General features: G+C 38.8%; 1 protein-coding gene across 1 annotated transcript in view; it reads right to left on the bottom strand.

Annotated features, from left to right (window-relative positions):
* The window catches only part of LOC103512436 (rhotekin), a gene marked incomplete in the record, with an annotated part of 111960 nt that overhangs the window by 71874 nt on the left and 33818 nt on the right, over positions 1–6268 (bottom strand).

Below are 6268 nucleotides of genomic sequence, written 5' to 3'. Positions count from 1 at the left end.
TTAGAATTGTGTGAGGTTTAAGGATACTAAGGACGGTGATTAATTTTAGCTTATTATTTATAGAGTATTTTAGAGGTTGCTGGAGGCAGTTTTGTAAAGGTTTACCTAATGAGGAACGTTTTTGATTGGTTTACGTGCTGGACAGGGAAGAGGGGGAGAACAGGACATTGTTTCACCCTTGATGGTGCCACAGGGGCTCACTGGAGGCTTCAAAGTGGCCCTTTTCCCTTCTTTTAATGCTTTCTATTCATGTTAATGCTCGTCACAAATGCCGGTCCGCGCTCAATAAACAGTGCTAAATTTCATGACTTGACTTAAACTCGAACCACCAACCTCCAGATCCAGAGTCCACCGTGCTAACCAATATACCACTGAGGTTGGTATACTGTAGTTCAGCGCACGGCATGTTCCAGTATTCCAGTAAGCACGCCTGTGTATCTTTAGCAGGTTTTTCTCACCTTCATAGATTAGTTTCCTCTGAAGATGAACTTTTGAGATTCAGGTTAACTTAACCATCGGACTATGAAACCAGGCATTAGGGAAGCGAACGACTTTTCGACCTCCGCATTGCAAGTCAAGTGCAGTGAGCACTGGAGCTTATTATTTATAGAGTATTTTAGAGGTTGCTGGAGGCAGTTTTGTAAAGGTTTACCTAATGAGGAACGTTTTTGATTGGTTTACGTTCTGGACAGGGAAGAGGGGGAGAACAGGACATTGTTTCACCCCTGATGGTGCCACAGGGGCTCACTGGGGACTTCAAAGTGGCCCTTTTTCCTTCTTTGAATGGTTTCTATTCCTGTTAAGCAGGAATGCTTGTCACAAATGCCGGTCCGCGCTCAATAAACAGTGCTAAATTTCATGACTTGACTTATCTTAAACTCGAACCACCAACCTCCAGATCCAGAGTCCACCGTGCTAACCAATATACCACTGAGGTTGGTATACTGTAGTTCAGCGCACGGAATGTTCTAGTATTCCAGTAAGCACGCCTGTGTATCTTTGAGGTTTCCAAGAACGTGGACTATCCAACTCATTGGGTTCTGGTCCGGATGGTTAGAAAGTAAGATCGCGAAGGAAAGTGAGATCGCTCACACCATGCCACTATTGGAACAATTATTGCGCTATTATACAGAAATCATATTTCTCACTGAAAATGAGAAGTTGTTAAATCACGAAGAAAGTTGACGTGAATGGAAGACGAAAATGAAGATCAACATCTCGTTGTGAGAACGGGAAATCATGGAAAAACCACCTCTCAGGATTTATAACAAAGGCTTTAGGTTTGAACATCAAAATGTGCATGGTCATATTGATCAAGGACCTTCTAAAAGACATTGACTACAATCGACATGGTTATTTCTATTAAAACAAATCAGGTAATTGGATAGCAATAATATAGAGTAGAATAGAGAATCTGTCACGAAAAAAGTTGACGTGAATGGAAGACGAAAATGAAGATCAACATCTCGTTGTGAGAACGGGAAATCATGGAAAAACCACCTCTCCGGATTTATAACAAAGGCTTTAGGTTTGAACATCAAAATGTGCATGGTCATATTGATCTAGGACCTTCTAAAAGATATTGACTACAATCGACATGGTTATTTCTAGTAAAACAAATCAGATAATTGGATAGCAATAATATAGAGTAGAATAGAGAATCTGCTTAGAAGACCTAATACTTGTAGATGATTTCATTTGGCGAGACGTGACCTGACAATTCACACGGATTAAAATCCATTCTTCGAGCAGAAGAAATGCAAGAGAATCTGCTTAGAAGACCTACTTGTAGATGATTTCATTTGGCGAGACGTGACCTGACAATTCACACGGATTAAAATCCATTCTTCGAACAGAAGAAATGCGCGAAAACAACTGCATCATCTCTCGCCTCCCACACTTAAATTATTTAAATCTACAGATCACATAATAGAAGCACTGAGACAAGCCACTTGAGATAAATCTTGAAAACAAACCAGCAATAATCTGTCTACTAATTCAGATCCAGGTAGCGAAGTGAATCAATTGTTCCAAACGATTTCATTACCAAGTAAATCCGTGACCAAACCAATCATCCAATGTCATCCAGATTCTCAGATAGACTCAGAACTAGTGTGGGTTGAAATTCTAGTAAGTTTCTGAATGTTGGGAGGTTAGCAAGATGTATCTAAGTAGGTATCTGGGTCATTTACTTCAATACCATCAACCATGTAAACGTTACTTCACTATTCATTACTAGATATTTACTATTATAGTAACTTAACTAGTATCATGTGAATGCAAGAATTTTCTAGTTATCTAGCAATCTGCTAGTTAGTGAAATACAGTAGAACCTCGATTAATTCAACTAATTGAGACTGGGGCGGGGGTAGTTGAAATAATCGAAGTTGAAATGATCAACTTTCTATGATCTTTTCCTCTGATAAGATAGGATAGCCTTTGACAGATAGAAAAAAAAGTAATGAATTATGAAGTTCAAATATTAGAGAGTTGAAATAATCGAAGTTCTATTGTACCTCAACAAAGAGTCAGTAACAACAAATAGGTATTAATACAGAGTTGTTTGAATTGGTTGTTCGGCGTTTGCTTGGTTAAGCTTAGTTAGTTAGATTGGTCTTAAAGCAGGGTCGTATATACGGGGGGCCAACCCCCCTCAGGCTTGTTTTTGTCCCTAAATGTTGTAAATATGGGAATCTGATTTGGATCATCCCCTCTCCGGTAAGTCACAGTTCGGATTCTTGCACTGTTCGAATCGAACCCGCGGCCTAGTGCTTAAAAGGCAGATGCGCTACGAACCAAGCTAACTAGGCTGGCTTAATGAACTTTTTTTCACATCAGAAAGCGAAATGAGACGTTGACAAAGAAATCAGAAATGGGTTCAAACCTTCAAACAAAGACAAATAAAAAGCATCATCCCAAGAGATTAAAGAGATGAGATCTCTCGAGACAAGAATAATGGGCTCCAGATCTTCCGTCTAAAGATTCTAATGAATGATTCCAAGAAATGCACTCCGAAACATAAACAAACAAAGAACACCACAACATAGATTCATCTCGTCGATCGACGACCATCGACTATGTGGACGCAGCATAAAGGACCAGTACTTAGTGGACAGATAATGGTTGTCAAATGCTACATTATAAAATTATAATAAAATTGCTGTCAATGAGATTTATAAAGTGATTTACTTATATGTATTAGATACCTACCAACTAATAATACCTACTAAAGAATTATAAACTAAATGGGAATAAGATCAGAAAATAATAATAAAAAGTTAATTTAATTCTAGTATAGAGATCTCTAGTTATTGGCAATATGTACTTGAATATTGAATAAATTATTCAAAAATAAATAAAAAGTTGATGTCGACTTACAGAAAAGTCAACAAGAACCGGCGAATCTCAATTTAAAATTGAACGAGATCTCTCGAGACAAGAATAATGGGCTCCAGATCTTCCATCTAAAGATCCTGATGAATGATTCCAAGAAATGCACTCCGAAACATAAACAAACAAAGAACAAAGTGGTATCTGGTTTGGATTGAAGAGAATTCAAGAAACAACTAGAAAGTGAAGATGATGATCAGATGATAGAGGAATTAGAGACAATAGGACCATATGATCTTGAAATTTTTGGACAGTATAAGTGTTCAGATTTTTTGAGGGGGTTGCATGTGTTTGCCCCGGATAAAAATCGGAAATCCCGTTTTTTTCTAACCATTTTTCCGATTTGTCCCGTAAAGACGAAAAAAAAAATATGGCAATCCTTATGTGTGGTCATATTTTACGGGGTGTGTGGCGTTTAAGCTGCCAAGGGCCACACAGAAACCCTTGGGGGCCACATGCGGTCCGCAGGTTGAGAATGGCTTTATAAATGGGTGATTTAAACAAGAGCATTATGAGCCCTAATTTCTCAAGAATCACAAAACAAAAGGAAGGATTATAATCAGGGATTACTTGCATGACTGACGACTTCTTGGCACCCTTTTAGAAACTCCTCGACATTGGCACCCTTTGAGAAAAGAAACTGTACCTCATTGCCTCAAGACGATAACGGGATAATAGGTATGTGGGATTGTGGGACACAAAAGAAGGGATCATAGCTGACCCTATAGAATATACAATATAACCTCGATTATTTCAACTCCAAAATCAATTGTTTTCATCTATCTTTCAAAATCAAAGGATAACCCATCTTATTAGAGGAGAAGATCATAGAAAGTGATCATTTCAACTACCTCCGGTCCCAATTAGTTGAAATAATCGACGTTCTACTGAACTTGGTTTGATTCCAAATATTCTTTTACCACTCTTGTCTTAATGTATTACTAAAATTTATTTATCCGGGGTTGTTTTTCAAAAGTCGGCAATGTTGATTAAGTGGGGCTGTTTCAGTGCCCTATGATGAGGTAAAAATTCCATGCCTCAACCAGAACTGAACCCACGGGCTACGCCTTTCTGCTCAGACGAACGCCTTTACCTCTTTTCCATCTAGGTCTAGGCAAGTAGGTTCCGAACAGATCGAAAATGAGACCGTAAAACCTAAATACTCGTAGTTTAGGCTTAAAACCTAAACCCTTAAGCAGTAATAGTCGTAATTCATAGGTAGGTACTAGTAATAAAAAGCCCTTGGTTAATTCGTAGAAACAATACCCACCAAAACCTCCCCTGCCGAGAGTCACCAAATGGTGAAACAAAGGACAAATGAAATGTGGTGTCCCAATGGGGGTGGTGGGCCACCCTGGGAGATATGTGTGAATTGTGGGAGTCATGTGGACAAATGAGGAGATGTCCCAAACTCCTGGCCCAACGAAGCCCTTCACCAAATGTGAAACCTTTTGATGCTCAAGCATCTTGTAGGAACCCCAAATATGGAACACACATGGGCTAATTGGACAGGAAGGGTCTGTTGATTAATTCTAAATTTCTAATTGATTGATACCAGATGGCCTATGGATCAATGAAATCGTGTCCACCGTCCACTCAAATATTTTCTGAAATGGACATCCAGATAAAATGAAATACGGACCAACCCAGATGATGATTTTCAATACATTAAAGACGCCTTGAAATCAGTCTATGTATGCAATGTGCTAAGCACAAGCAATGGTTCACAGGTTGACAAGTTCACAGGTTCACACACCTTAACCTCAACTGGATTTGTATTGCGATCTGAGTCTAAACTTCGTTTAGGTTAAATTCTTGGATTAGGTACCTAAGCAATCTGATTGGTCGATTGCTAACTTTATAGTCAATCACATTGCCTAATCCAAGAGTTAAACCAATTGTGGTCCCGACCATTGAAGGTTAATATCTACAGATACCACCAATGGAATGCAATAGTATCTCTTAATAAGTTAATTAATAACAATCTATCACTGCCCATTAAAAAGTAACTGTCATTTGGTATGGGTCATATTTTAGTGGTCATCATTGCATTACGCCATGAAAAACACTGTCATCATAAATTCATAACAAATAGAATAATCATACTATGATATGCCGAGAAACCGTAGCATGTCTGAGGATAGATGAAGCGATCGCCAGAATGAACATGAGTTTCGCACTTTGGCTGTATGGTCGGACCAAACCAACGAAAATAATTTTGTTCATTTTACAATTGAGTTGAGGGTGGTTTCCAAGCTACAATCGAGTTGAATGAGGGTCGCCTGATTATCTAAGCCCAGAGGTAACACACTTGCTTGTCATGCAGAAGGTCCCGGGTTCGAATCCCACAATCGACAATAAAATTGAAGTGTTCTCAAGTAAAGGTGTCTAACTGTGTATTTTGTATTAAAACAATGAGACTAGGAGTTACGTCTTGTAAACCACAATGGCCACACAACAACTTCAACCCATGAGAGCCAAGGCCTACATTAAAGTCACACCAAACTTGACCTAACCCTTCTCTCTTTTTCGCCAATATCTCAGTAGCTCCACGTCAGAGTGCATCGGAGAATTGTCTATTAGTTAAAAAAACAAAATTTCCTACTACCTATTTCATTATTTTTTGATACATTTACTCAGTACCGGTTCGGAGTTAGAAGCGGTTAAATTTCAGCAAGATCCAACAAAGAAAAAAATCGTCTCTTATGGGTTAACTTCTTAGCACTCTCTATGAAGAAGCATCACTGACCTATGGCACTTTATCCTGCATGACCCTTGTGTCTAATCGCTAGGAAGAACCTGAAGGTGTTGCGGTGTTATCGCTAAAGAAGATCCTCCTTATTCACAATCCGTGAGATGTGTTAATGCTTATGCCCTA

The sequence above is a fragment of the Diaphorina citri genome, unplaced genomic scaffold, assembly GCF_000475195.1.
Source record: "Diaphorina citri unplaced genomic scaffold, Diaci psyllid genome assembly version 1.1 scaffold837, whole genome shotgun sequence".
Classification (NCBI taxonomy): Eukaryota; Metazoa; Arthropoda; class Insecta; order Hemiptera; family Psyllidae; genus Diaphorina; species Diaphorina citri.
This window is presented reverse-complemented; position numbering and strand designations above follow the sequence as displayed.